Source organism: Notamacropus eugenii, chromosome 4 (genome assembly GCF_028372415.1).
Source record: "Notamacropus eugenii isolate mMacEug1 chromosome 4, mMacEug1.pri_v2, whole genome shotgun sequence".
Classification (NCBI taxonomy): domain Eukaryota; kingdom Metazoa; phylum Chordata; class Mammalia; order Diprotodontia; family Macropodidae; genus Notamacropus; species Notamacropus eugenii.
The window spans coordinates 174,902,738-174,916,725 of record NC_092875.1 but is presented as its reverse complement, the minus strand read 5'-3'; positions in this window follow the sequence as shown (position 1 = coordinate 174,916,725).

Sequence of the window (13,988 nt, the reverse complement as noted above, 5' to 3'; positions counted from 1 at the left end):
GCAGGAAAAAGGACTAACTGCTAATGTGTCTCTCATACTCCAAAGGTGGATCACACATCCAGGGTGGACTGAGGAGGAGATCTATACCTAAGAGTGGCAAGCACATAGCTATTTTGCTTAAACTCAAACCCAGGAGAGCAACCTGCAGAGCTCAGGCTAAAGCGGCAGTGCTCAGACTTTACTCTGTATCAAACCACTCTGAGTACAGGGAAATCTTAGAGGTCCCCAATTTAAGCTGTCCTTGAAATCACTGAACAACACAATACTCAATACCCTACAAAAGTTATTAAGGACCCAAGAAGACAAAACATAGGACCAAGTTGAGCTGAAATATTCCCTCTAGAAGTGTAGAGAGCCTGGCCCTAATACAAAACCCAAATTTGGGAAGCAAGGCTGGAGGAATAAGCAAACAAAGATAGAATCCCACCATAAAGAACTATTAGGGTGAGTGGGACACTTAAAAAGCCAGAAGAAGAGGATTACCCTAAGACATCTAAACCAAAAGTTTCAAAGAAAAGAACAGTTTGGTCATAAGTTCAATTAGAATTCCTGGAAGAGATGAAGCAAGCATTTATTTTAAAGGGTTGAAAAATGATGTTTATACATTAAAGAAGAGAACTAGAAGAAAGAATTGGTAAAGAAATGAGAGCACTAAGGGACAATTGGAAAAGAAATGACAATTATATAAGCAACAATTGGAAAGAGAATTACCTAAAAGGAACCAAATCTTACTCAGGCAAGAAACTAGTTCAAAATTAGAATTGACTAAACAAAAGTTTATGACTCTATGACACAAAAAGAAATATTAATAAAAGTAAAAGAGCTAAATAAACAGGAGGAAATATAAAATATTTCCTATTAAAAACAATTCACCTGGAAAAGAGATCAAGGAGAGATGGCAATGGTAGGAATCAGGACCTCAGAGAAGGAAAGAAGGAAAAACACACTTCAAAGAGATAAACAAAGGAATTACATTTTGGTGAAAGGTACCATAGATATAGAATTGATATCAAAACTTAACATATATGCATAACGTCATAACACTTAAATACTTGAAGAAAAATTTAAATGAATTATAGGGAGAAAACTATAATTCTTGGAGACCTCAATTTATTCTTCTCAGAGCTAGATAAATAAAGCAAAAAAAATAAATGAGATAGGAATTAAGAACCTGAATAGAATTTTAGATGTTTGATACTCCAGACCTCTGGAGATTATTGAATGGGAAGGGAAAGGCATATATGTATATACATACATGCATATACATATATACATATATATGTATACTTGTATTTCTCAACTATGCATGGCACCTTCACAAAAAATTGATGATTTACTAAGGCATAAAAAAGCTCACAAATGAATAGAAGTAGAAATACTAAACATAAGTTTTTGTAGACCAAAATGAAATGAAATGATATCCAATAAAAGGGCATTGAATGAGAGATTTAAAATTAAAAACTAAATAACTTAGTCTTAAAGAATGGGTAGGTCAAAGGACAAATCACAGAAAAAAATAATTTCATTAAGAATGACAACCATGAGATGATATATTTAAATTATAAGGATGCAACCAAAGCAATACTTAAGGAGAAAATATACCTCTAAACACATCAATTAAAAAAGAAAGAACAAATGAACAAATTGGACATGCAAGTGAAAAAAAAAACTAGAACTCAAATGATAAAAATCCATTTAAATACCCAAATAAGCTGGGCCAATATAATAAAAATGATAATACCACCTAAGTTAACTTACTTATTCAGTGCCTGTAATGGTAATTTAAGTGGAAAGAGCTTTCCCACCTATTAATAGGCCCACATGAACTGCCTGGGTTACATGGAAGTCTGAGTCACTTGGAGCCTGTGGTGGGAGGAGTTTGCTGAACAGGTGGAGCAGGGAGGGATGGAGCAGTAAGTGAGGCAGAGTAGTCAGAGTTGGGAAGCAGAGAACTATGCAGCAACTAGTGTGAGTGGGAGAGCTTGTTTGTGATTTCATTTAAGGGAGCCTGTTTGTGATTTGTTTAAGGGAGCTGACTTGGGAGGAAGCCTAATAGAGGGAAGGCTTGGGGATGGTAGTGCCTCCTGCATTATTATGTATAATTTTCTTTATTGCTATGATGGATTTGGTTTGCTGGTGTTGGGATTTGGCTTTCTGGTATTTGAATAAATGTTTTGGTTCTGACCCCCATGTGGAGACTCTGTTATATTTTGCAATTGAGAACTGTGCTTGCATTGTCATAACCACCAAAGACACTGAGAATATCTCATTGCCTCTACAGTGCCATATCAATTAAACTACCAAAGGAATACTTTAGAAAACTAGAAAAAATAATAACAAAATTCATTTGAAGGAAAAAAGGTCAAGAATCTTAAGGGGAAAAAAGTGGGAAGGGAGTGGGCCTTAGTAGTACCAATCTCAACCAATAAAACACAATTACAAAGCAGCAATCATCAAAATGGGTTAATGCTGGATTGGTACATGGCCAGTGAGGGAATTTTTATTTGACTAAGGATATTTGTTGTTCAATGCCCTTTTATTGGATATCATTTTCATTTCATTTTGGTCTACAAAAGATATGCTTAGTATTTCTACTTCTACTCATTTGTGAGCTTTTTTATGCCTATATATTTGTTATATATTGTATATATTTTGTTTTTCTTTCTTAGGCAATAGGAGGGAAAAAGTTAGAAAGGAAGTGAATTTCTGATAAATGAGCAATGAGGGCATTAAATGGAGATTTAATTTTTTTAAAGCAAATAAAATTTTTTAAAAAGAGGTTGTAAAACTGGGCTTTAAGAACTTTCCCTGAATAAAGTATATTAGCTTTAATAATGTACTTTGTGATCCTCTACAGTGGTTGCTCAAAGACTTTTTCTTTTTGGAAGGGCTGGGGTGGGGGTAAGGGTTAGGGAATCCTTCCTGGTTATTAGTGTTGTTCTTGATAGGTGAGCTTACTGGACAGTTGTGTTCTACACAGTTACAGTGTTACTGTATTATTTAGAATAATAATCCTATAAGATAGTACAGCTCAAAGTTCTAAACAACTGACAAAAATGAGCTCTAGGAAAATCATAATTTGGAGACTATATACATGGAAAACATAAGTAGAATGACAAACTAATACAAATTTATGTAGCAAAGGTGTGACGGAGCATGGACATCCCAATCCTCTCTTTTTTTTCTCTCTCTGGATTAGTTTCTTTACCCCAATTCACAGCAGGTCATGGTCCTAAAGTTAACTTCTCTAGGGTAACTTCCCAACATCATGCCTACAATTCAGAATGTAGCTCTTAAGTCCCACCAATGTGTTCCCAATTTAAATAAATCCACCAAGAAGACATCATTAACTCTCTTTATCTTAAATTTTTTTTAATTTGATATCTTTTGATTTTACATTACTTACATTTCCCTCTGTATCCTTTACTTTCCTCCCCCAGAAAGTCATTTCATATAACAAGGAATTTTTTTAAAAGAGGAGAAAAAAAATCAGCACAACAAATCAATACACACACACAAAATTAGACATATGCAGTGTTCTACACTTGTGGATCTCCACTTTTACAGAGGACAGGAGAAAGAACCTTCTTACATTTCCTCTTTGGGCATAAGCTTGTTTTTTATAATTCACAGTGTTATGACTTTTATGGTGGTTCTTTCTATTTACATGGTTGTAGTCATTGTATATGTTTTCATGGCTCTGCTTACTTCATCCTGCATCTGTTCGTGTAAGTCTTTCAGGGAGGTACATGAGTAGGGAAATCCATGGCAAGTCATAACTCCTGACAAAAGACCTTTGATTTTCTTAGGAAACTGTTTGCTCCCAAGAGAGACAAGCTGGAGGAGAACACTTGTCTTCTGGCTGTTCTACTTGGACTGCTATGAATATGCCGGTGGAGTTCTGATCTGCAAAGTACAACAGACTCTCCATATAGAGAAAGCAGAAGAAAAACATTTATTCAGACACCAGAAAGCCAAATTCCAGAATCAGAAAGCAAAATCAATCGTAGTAACCAAGAAGTCAGTACACATTAGCACTGCAGGGGGCAAAGCCATTCCCAAGCCTACGCCTCCACTATTGGGACTTTCCCACAACAAACCAACACTCAGGAGCCTAACTGTGCCTGTTTGCCTGTGTCCTTCCCAGTACCTGTTCAGCAAGCTTCTCCCACCACATGTGACTTAGTGTTCCATTGATTTAAGCAGGTCATATAGGTCTATTAATGAATGGGAAAAATTTTCCCATTTAAATTACCATTACATTTGGCCCCAAGATATTTCATATTCATGACATAGATCAGTGGGACAAGTGGTACAAACAGAATTGTAAAGGGATAACAGAAAATAAGCATATAAAACAATATCTTAGGCAACTGGTGTGAACAGAACTTTACAATGATACAACAGGAATCACACAAAATAAGCACATAAAAATATCTTAAGGTGAGGCTTGAGCACAAGCATCCCATCATTTCCCCCTTGAATAAATGGGGCCCAAAATCTTGGGGTAAGGGGCAAAGGTCTCTTTCATAGCTACTTCCTGCTGAGATTGGATGTAGGGCTGTCCCTTCCCCAAGAAGTCCCACTCAAGAGACCAGCTAAAAGCTGGCATATGGAGCTCAGTTGACACTAGGTAAGAGGTGACAACACATTACAGTTGTGGACAAAAGGTGACATCCGGCTTCAGCAATCAGGCATCTGCAGGTGGAGGGTACTGCAGAAAACAAATCTAGTGAACAAGTTTAACAGACAAAAAGCCAAAAAGAAACAAGGAGATGATAACCAGAAGCAGGGTAGATAGAGGGTCAGCCATGCTTCTGAAGTTTATGAACCCACCCCTATCATAGCCTCATTCACAGCAGAATATATGAGTTAAGGGTACAACTTGGTAATCATCTTCTCCTGAATAAACAACAGTTACAGTACTATCTTTCCTATGTGCTGTAATTTCTGCAGCCTTTGGAACATACACATACTTTAGTTCCCAATTTTATTCTATCAATAGGACCCAATCCTTCAGTTCCTCTGCTAGTTATTCTGGAAGGAGGGTCAGTTTCCACAAGGGGTATTGTCTCACAAGGAACAACAATCACTTGAACTATTCTATAATTTTTACAAAACCGTATGTGTTCTTCACCTAAATTTTGGAATATCACAGTAATTTCTCCTCGATAATTAGAATCTATCACTCCAACCAATATATGTATTCCTTGGACTGCTAATCCAGATTTACGTAATATCCGTCTAAAATGATTTTTGGGGATTCTTATACATATTCCAGTAGATATTTTTCTTATTTCTTTTCTATCTAACCTAATGTCCTCTAAACAATGTAAATCATATCCTGCTGAACCAGGTGTCCCAGGATATGATGGATGTTTGGATGTTCTAGGATGTTTGGTCTCACAGTTCAATACTCAATATTTGGAATCTTACATGTTAGTTGTTTTCTAATTTGCAGATTTGGGGTCATCATTCTGGCTAGAGGTATACTTCATAATGGTCTATTATTTAAATTATGCAAAGCAGTAAACAAATTGTCTTTCCAATGTTGATAAAAATTATTAGAACTTAACTTCCTTAACTGTTCTTTCAATAATCCATTCATTCTTTCAATTAACCCAGATGCTTGTGGATAATATGGAATATGATATATCCATTCTATGTTGTTTAATACACAATATCACTTCATTTCATTACCTTTAAAATGTGACCCATTGTCACTTTGGATATTCATTGGAGTTCCATAATATAGGCTTTTGATATCGAGAGTTTTATAGGTGTTTTTCTGGGTCACATTCTTATAGGAACAAGTCACTAGTACACCTGAATAGGTGTCAACATAAGTACGTATAAATTTGCATCCTTTATCTTGGGGTAGGGGTCCAATATAATCTATTTGCCAAATTTGGGCTGCTACTTTTCCCCTGGCTGTCTTTCCAGTTATTACCCAAGGAACAGTTCATTCCTTTTCCAACTGACATATATAACATTCCTCTGCAACTTGTTTTAACAATGAATGAGAGATACTAACACCTTGGTCTTGGGCCCACTGGTGTACGGCCTGAAACCCTAAATGGCCAGCTATTTGATAGACCCATTTTGCTAGTACCAGGTCATCAATTGGTGTCAGAGTAGGGACAATATGTTGAGTAGCAATCTTTGTTAGTTGTTCAGCGTGTGCATTGTACTCATGTAAGGACCACATGAGCATCTACATGAAAAACTGACAAATTAGTAACCAAATACATGTCCCATGTATCTTCCCATAATTCTTTGCCCCAGATTTGTTTGCCAAGAATTTCCAAATTTTGATTTTTCCACATGGGCATCCATGTAGATAACCTATTAGCTACTGCCCGTGAATCAGTGACTATATGACACTGTCCTCCTTGTTCTTTTTGATAGCTTGATGTACTGCCATAAATTCAGCATATTGACTACTTACACCTATCCCAATACTTTCCAAAGTCTGCCACTTTCCAATGTCTTTTGTGGCCCAAATATTTTGCTGTCCCATCAGTAAACCATGAATGTCTCTTTTGTTCTTTAGTTAATCCATCATATCCCTCATTCCATTTTACCAAGAACTATACTAACTGAAGCTTTGGTTTAGGGGATGTATCATTTCCCTCAGTGTCTATGTTTGCTACAGAAGGTTCAGGTAAAGTGATTGGGTCCATTTTTATTTTACCCACTAAAACTGCATTAATTAATAAAAACTATCTTCCTTACTGCAAATTGGTATCTCCCTTCTGATACATTTAGAGTCATACTTCTCAATATGTATTCCAATGATGTATTCAGGAATGGTTACAATTACCATGGTATATTCTTTCTTAGGTAACTGTCCAATTTTCATCATTAGTTTGACTTGTCTGGCTGATATTTCAGTCCCTCCCAGTCCTGTGATGGTGATAGGAGTTCCATATTTAAACTTATCAGGATTTCCACATATATGAGGGAGGCCTCCACCCCAGTGTCTATTAATGCCCTAGTTACAGTATTTAATCCATTTTTCCAATATATGGTCAAATTGATATGGGGTCTATAATACCATCTGTGCATTCCTTTAATCTGAGTTGGGGCTCGGCTAATTTTCTATTCTCCCTGAAGGTGTGACAAACTTGTATACAAAGGTTCAATAGGATCTGTAGGTGCAGTTCTTACTTTTCTATTTTGTCTGGTATCAAGCTCCTTTTCTTGGTACATTCTATGCAGTTCATTAGTTGAAATACCATCTATACTTCCAAAATCAACCCTTGCTCTCTATAGAGCAGTAAACAATTCTTTTCTTGTCAATCTATTCTGACTTTGAGTCTGCTATTTATTCCTCTCTCAAGGAAATTGATCTTTTCCCCAGTGTCCTAAGTCATTTAACTGTGAAATCTTGTCTAGCACCTCTGAAAGAAGGTTCTCTATTTCCCCAATTATTAGAGTTAAAACTAGGTGCTTGTAAGCAGGAGGAGCTGTCTTCACTATAACATTCCTATGTGAAACTGCTAAGGGGTTATCAGTCTTCATCACCTCCTCCTTTAATTTTCTTAAATAGTCCCTACATGAACACCAAGATGTATCCCCACTCAGCCGCATAGAGTCAGGAGGATGATGCCTACTGCAGTCTTCTGCAGCCAAAGCTAACAGATTAATCCTATTGCTACCTCCTTGCACAATGTAATCTCTAAAGGCTTGATGTACAAAAGGATTCTGACTGATACCTATAAATTTCAAGCAATTCACACCATCTATGATACTTCTCTGGCCCCTTCATCCTTGATTCTTACCATTCCAGATATCACCATCCTTTGAGTGAACTTACTCAAAATATCTGTGACCTCCTGCCGGGTAACATCCTCAATTATCTCCTTCAACACTGTGTACCCTGTTTGGTTCTCTTGTTTTTGCCTTACTATGGGGCGAACTTTGGCCTTAGAAGTCTCCTCCTGCAACATTTGTTTCATTTTTCAACTCTGACTTAATTATGTTTTCTACCCACGCATTGTCCTGGCAGTCATTGTCATGGTAACTAGACTGGGTCTGTACAAAGGTCATATGCATACTTCTTTTGCCCACCTTCCACCTCTTTTTAGCTAAATGAATAGCCTTTTCTTCCACCCAAGAACTCCCAGTCTGCTCTTTTAAAGGAAAGCCCAAATGCTGAGAAATCCCATGCAAACTAGCTAACTCTTTTTCCATCTGAATTTTTTTCCTTCAGTAGCTTGTTTCTGCTTTCACCCATAATACGGTAACCTATTAGCAAAACTAAGCCTCTCCTACTTACCCCTACCAGCTCCTTCCCTGGTCTTCTTGGTATTCCTAGCAAACATCTTTGCAAGTCTCTAGGTTCCTCCTCCTATAACCTTGCTTCCCAGTTTTCACAGGGTCTAGTGCTTTTAGCCCATTCCCTTGCTAGCAAGGAATACAGTAAATCCTCCCATCATAGGATATTAATGTCTTCCTCTAAATCTCTTCTGCCTCCAAACAGAGAATTTATATCCTGCGATTCTGTTCGTGACACCAAATGTACTCCCAAGGGAATATTCACAGCACTGGTGGTGACTATGAACATGCTGGCATAGTTCTCAATCACAAAGTATGGAAAGACTCTCCATATAGAAGACAGAAGTAAAATATTTATTCAGACAACAGAAAGCCAGATCCCAGAACCAGAAAGCAAAATCAGTCATAGTAACCAAGAAGCCAATACACAATAGCACTGCAGGGGGCAAATCCATTCCCAAGCCTCCTCCCCTTGCTGGGGCCTTCCCACAAACAAACAAACACTCAGAAGCCTTGCTGTGCCTGCTTGCCTGTGTCCTGTCCTGCTCTGATTAGCCTGATCAGCTTCCTCCCAGCTCTGCTCCACCCTTCCTGTTCTACCCATTCAGCAAGCTCCTTCAACCATATGTGACTTAGGCTTCCATGTGATTTAAGCAGGTCACATGGGCCTATTAATGAATGGAAAAGATTTTTCCATTTAAATTACCATTAAATTGCTCTGACTCACTTCCTACTCCACCATTCAGCAAGGTCCTCCCACCACAGACTCCATGCAACTCAGACTTCCATGTGACCCAGGCAGGTCACATGAGCCTATTAATGAATGGGAAAGGGCTTCCAATTTAAATTACCATTACAGCTTCTTTAGCAAAAGCAGTCCTCCTAAGCCTATAAACTGCCAAGTTACTCAAATTGGCTGTCCTACTGGGTTCTGAGGAGTTTCCTACTGTCCCCAAGGTGACAGTAATAGACAAGTCAGACAAACTTGTCCTTCCCATAAACAAATGAGGATACTTTTTCAGTTCCAATCAACTCTCAACCACAAAGTTTTTCCACCAATCACCTAAACTCATGGCAGCAAGAGCAGGACCTATCTTCCTCCATTCCAATCAGCAGGAGAATGTGATTCAGATTCTAAACTTTCTAAAGCTCTCAGTCAGACAAAGGGGGATTCCCACTTCTGAGTGCAGGCTCAGCTGACTTTCCAGAAGCAGAATTCTCATTCCTTTTCCTCTGATCTACTTTCTCTGCTTTTCTCTTCTGTACTCTAGTTATATACAGTTGCTGACTAACAACTCCCGTCTCAAAGCAAAGTTCCCATGGGTAAAGCTGATGAGGAATGCATAACTCTTGCCCTTTTTCCCAACTGAATTTGGGTGCTTATTTCTTGAGATGATGAGGTTCAAATGGACTGGTCAAGGTGAACCCCATTATCTCAAGTATTACTTAAAGCCACTTTAGCAGGTAAAAAGATCCAAGCAGGCTGGTCAACTAAATACAGACTAAATAATGGGGATCCTTCCATAATGGGCCAATGATGTGCCTAGACGAGCTCAAAACCCTGAACTATTTCTCTTCCCCCTCTCCCCCTTGCCTATCTGTCTCTGATTACCTCACCTCCCTGACCATGGCAGGTTTTCCTCTATAGCAATAATAATCTCTAGCTTCTCCTAGCTAGTGGGGTGATGTGGCCATCTCCATGGCAGGGGTGGGGTGGGGCCTCTCCCTTGAGGGGCTGTCTCTCTTAAGGGGTTGTTGCCTCCAGTAAGGAGTGGCTATCTCCCTTTAGGAGGAACTCCAGTAAGGAGTGGCTATCTCCCTTTAGGAAGAGCTGGCTTGGTGTGTTACCCAGAATAAATGCCTTTACTTGTTCTGTAGATAGCCTGAGCAAATTCTTTCAAGATGACCTGCCACATACACCATGCACCTCTACATTCTGGGGTGCCCCTAGACCTCAACAAAGTGACTCACTTCTATCTTAAAGTAATAAAATGAAATTCACATTTCTGTCAGACATGACATTAAGAGTAAACATAAAATTATCCCATAGTTACCAAAAAGTTTTAATTGTCACTGTTTCCCAACTATTAACTTCAAAATATTCACAAGCCAAGAAATAATGCATTAACCTCCTTCTTTTTAAAAAAAACAAGGTTACTTATTAGACCACAGATCAAGGGACTCTCATAAATATAATATCCCTGACCTTAAGCAAGATATTTGATGACATCTTTCCTTATAGCCTTATGGGGAAGATGGAAAGATGGGCTGGATGATAGCAAAGTGAAATAGATTCAGAATTGGTAGAATGACCAGACTGCTTTTCTTTGTATTCCCAGTGCCTAGCATAGTGCCTTGCACACAGTAAGCACTTAATATTTGCTTGCTGTTAATGATGATAATTAATGGATTGATGTCAACCTGAGAGAAATGAAATTCAATTCTTAATTCTGAACTCCCTCAATCTGGCTCCTGCATTTCTTTTAATCTTTCAGTGTCTTCTCCCATCCTCAACTCCTTCTCTCTAATCTTAGAGGATGAGGTGATCCCCCATGGCAACGATAAGCCCAAAGTTAAGGAAGTATCCTTGATTCTACTTCATCCCCTCTGATCTCTTTCTTGACCTGGATCCATCAACTACCTCCTCTTTCACACATCTTCAGATCCATTCTCTTCTGGATCCCTCTTTTCAGTCTACTAATATGCTACTACTATCCACTGTCTTGTAATGGTTGGAGAACCAACCTCAGAGCTAGGACAGTAAGTCCAGCTGTGTGACCCTGGATAAGTCACTTAACCTATCATTGTTCTAGATAATTCTCTATTGTCCTTGAGAGGCAGTTCAGTGTAATGGATCAACCTCAGAGCTAGGACAACACGGGTTCAAGTCCCTTCTCTGACATACATAGGTTGTATGACCGTGGACAAGTCACTTAACCACTTATTGCTCTAGACAAATTTCTAAGATTTTAAATTTCACAGAAGGTGCTAATTTGCATTGGGAGAGGGTTTCCTCACTTTGCTTTTCCCTTTATGAAAGAAACAACAGGTCCAGTAACTGTCCTCCACAAATCTTGAGAACAATCACCCAGTTTTGCTTGAATCTGTCAATTGTTATTTTCCTATTTCTTCCTCTCCTAGGCAGCCAAACTTCTAGAAAGTGTGGCACACTGCTTCAATTCCTTTTTTTTTTTTTTTTGGCAAGGGTGTGGGTGGGGAAGGGGAAGGAGCTCAGCAGACTTCTGGCTGATACTCCAACATCTTGGCTCCACCTCCATTTTTATTCATTTGGTTTATTATAGTATTCATCAGAGTTCTAAAGTCTTTCAAAGTCATTTTTCTCTATACTCTTATCATTCTACAAATTGGTTTTCTAGTTCTGCTCACTTCACTCTCTATCATAGCGGTTTTCTCAGTTTCCTTAGAAATTTTCCATTTCATCATTTCTTCTAGCACATTTATATGCCATTGTTGGGGTGTAAGCTCAGTTTTCACGTTGTGTGGGATGGCTCAGATCCCTACTTAAATCAATTACTCAGAGGCCTCTCAAAGTGATGACAGAAAGTTTATTTATTAGATTCTCAAGAATCAGGCAATTCCTCTACCAGGAAAAAGCCGAAGACAAAGAAAAGGCGGTGATTTATATAGACCCTAATGCAAATCCCTCCCCCCCCTCACTGACCATTATTCTCATTAGCTGAGAATATGATCTTACATTCTAGACATGAAATCTAACCAATCCCTTTTGAAATGAAGACATTGAAGAATTAGGTAAACTTTATCCAACCATTGAGACCCTAATGTACTACACAGTTTTATATCCTTATATGGAATTATTCTGTTCTAAAAATATAGTAACCTTGAGCCTCTCAGTCTTACCTCACCCCTGGGAGAAGAATTACAATCTGAGAAGTCTTCACTAAACCTATTCCACTCAACGTGAACAGTCTCGGGTCAGGTAAAGGTGAGGGCTTCTAAACCTCAGAGCTCTCATGAGGCCCCCCCAGGGAACTGCTGGGAATTCAGGAGTGAAACATGGGCTATCTTGTTTTTCCACCTCTTCTCAGTGGAAACTTGCTGGGGAGAGCATCCCACCCTTGAGATTGGTCCTTGGTCTGAGCACACCTGCTGTTAATTAGCTAGGGGCTGGGAGCACGCACGGTATTCACGTGCAAACTATGCGGCTGGGAGAGCTTAAGTAGGGACAGGAAAGCCTGAGGGGGCCCCTTGCGTCGGGGTCCTTGGAGGGAAGAGGGTCCCTCCTCTCTTCCGCTCCTGTCCTCTTGCTGTATGATCCTTGCTCCTTGGGAGGAGAGGGGTTCCTTTCTCCTGGGGAAGAACTCGCCCTGCATATGGATACGTAACTAAGACCCTGAATAAAGCCTACCACCTTGTTTGACTCTGGAAAGTCTCTTCTCAATATGTTTATCCACCTGATCACCGAAGACCTGTGAAAGGTAAGCAGACTCGGGTAGCCCACGGCAATTAGGCCGAGCATGCCATTACATTCATATACCAATATTTGTTTAGTAATTCCTCAAAAAGAGCTGCTAAAATTATTTTTATACATATAGATCTTCTTTCCACTTTCTCTGATTTCTTTGGGAAAGTGGCCTACCAGTGATATGTGTCAATATGATAGGTGTGAGGAAGAACCTCTGAATTGCTCTTATATATTTCTAATTATTAGTGATTCAGATACTTTTTATGTGATTCTTGATAGTCTGGATTCTTTCTTTGAAAACTGCATGGTCATAACCTTTGGCCATTTATCTACTGGGCAACAGCTCTCAATAATTGGCCAATAATAGGGCCCAGGCCAAAGCCTACTTCATCTTAGTTTGGGCTCTTATTGACTCAGAGAATGTAAACAGGAATTGTTTCTGTTTTGATGAGAAACCCTGTGAGTCTTCCCCTCCCAGTGTGATTTCTTCTTTTCTGAACTAGGCTGAAGAGGTCATTCTTTGCCTCATTTATGTTTACCTAGTCAATCACTGAATGAGCATTGCCTCAGTCAAACTGAGACCTGCTGAAGACCTTAGCTTTAAAAGTCCAAGGTCTTCCATGAATCTGAGGGCCATCTCCAGTCATCTTGATGTGTATCTGGCCACTGGACCCAGATGACTCTGGAGAAGAAACTGAGGCTGGTGACTTTCAACAGCCCTCCCTCACTCAAATCCAATTCACTTGCATGTCATGGCATCACCTCCATGATGTCACGGTCCTCTGAGAACAAAGGACAAACAACAAGGGGATAGCTATTCGTCTTATAAATTTGCATCAGTTCCTAGAGAAACTAACTGCAAAGATGCCCCCCTCCTCCTTCTATCACCTGTTTCCCTTCTATTTTTTACATTAGATTTGTCTGTACAAAACCTTTAAAATTTTATATAATCAACATTGTCCATTTTATCTTACCTGATCCTTTCTGTCATTTAGTTAGTCATGAACTCTTTCCCTATCCATAGATATGAAAAGTAACCTGTCTTGGAAACAAGTCTGTATTTTAAAAAACTATTGTCTGGTTGAAGGACACAAGATTCTACAGTATCCATGGATTTAAAAATGAGCGTTATGCAGGGGAGCAGCTATGGAGGATATGAGCTGGATAGGGCAGATAACGAATAAGAAACACTGGCATTGGGCATTTTATCTGTCTCCCCCCATGTCTGAAATGCTCTCCTGCCTCTTCTCCAACTACTGCCTTC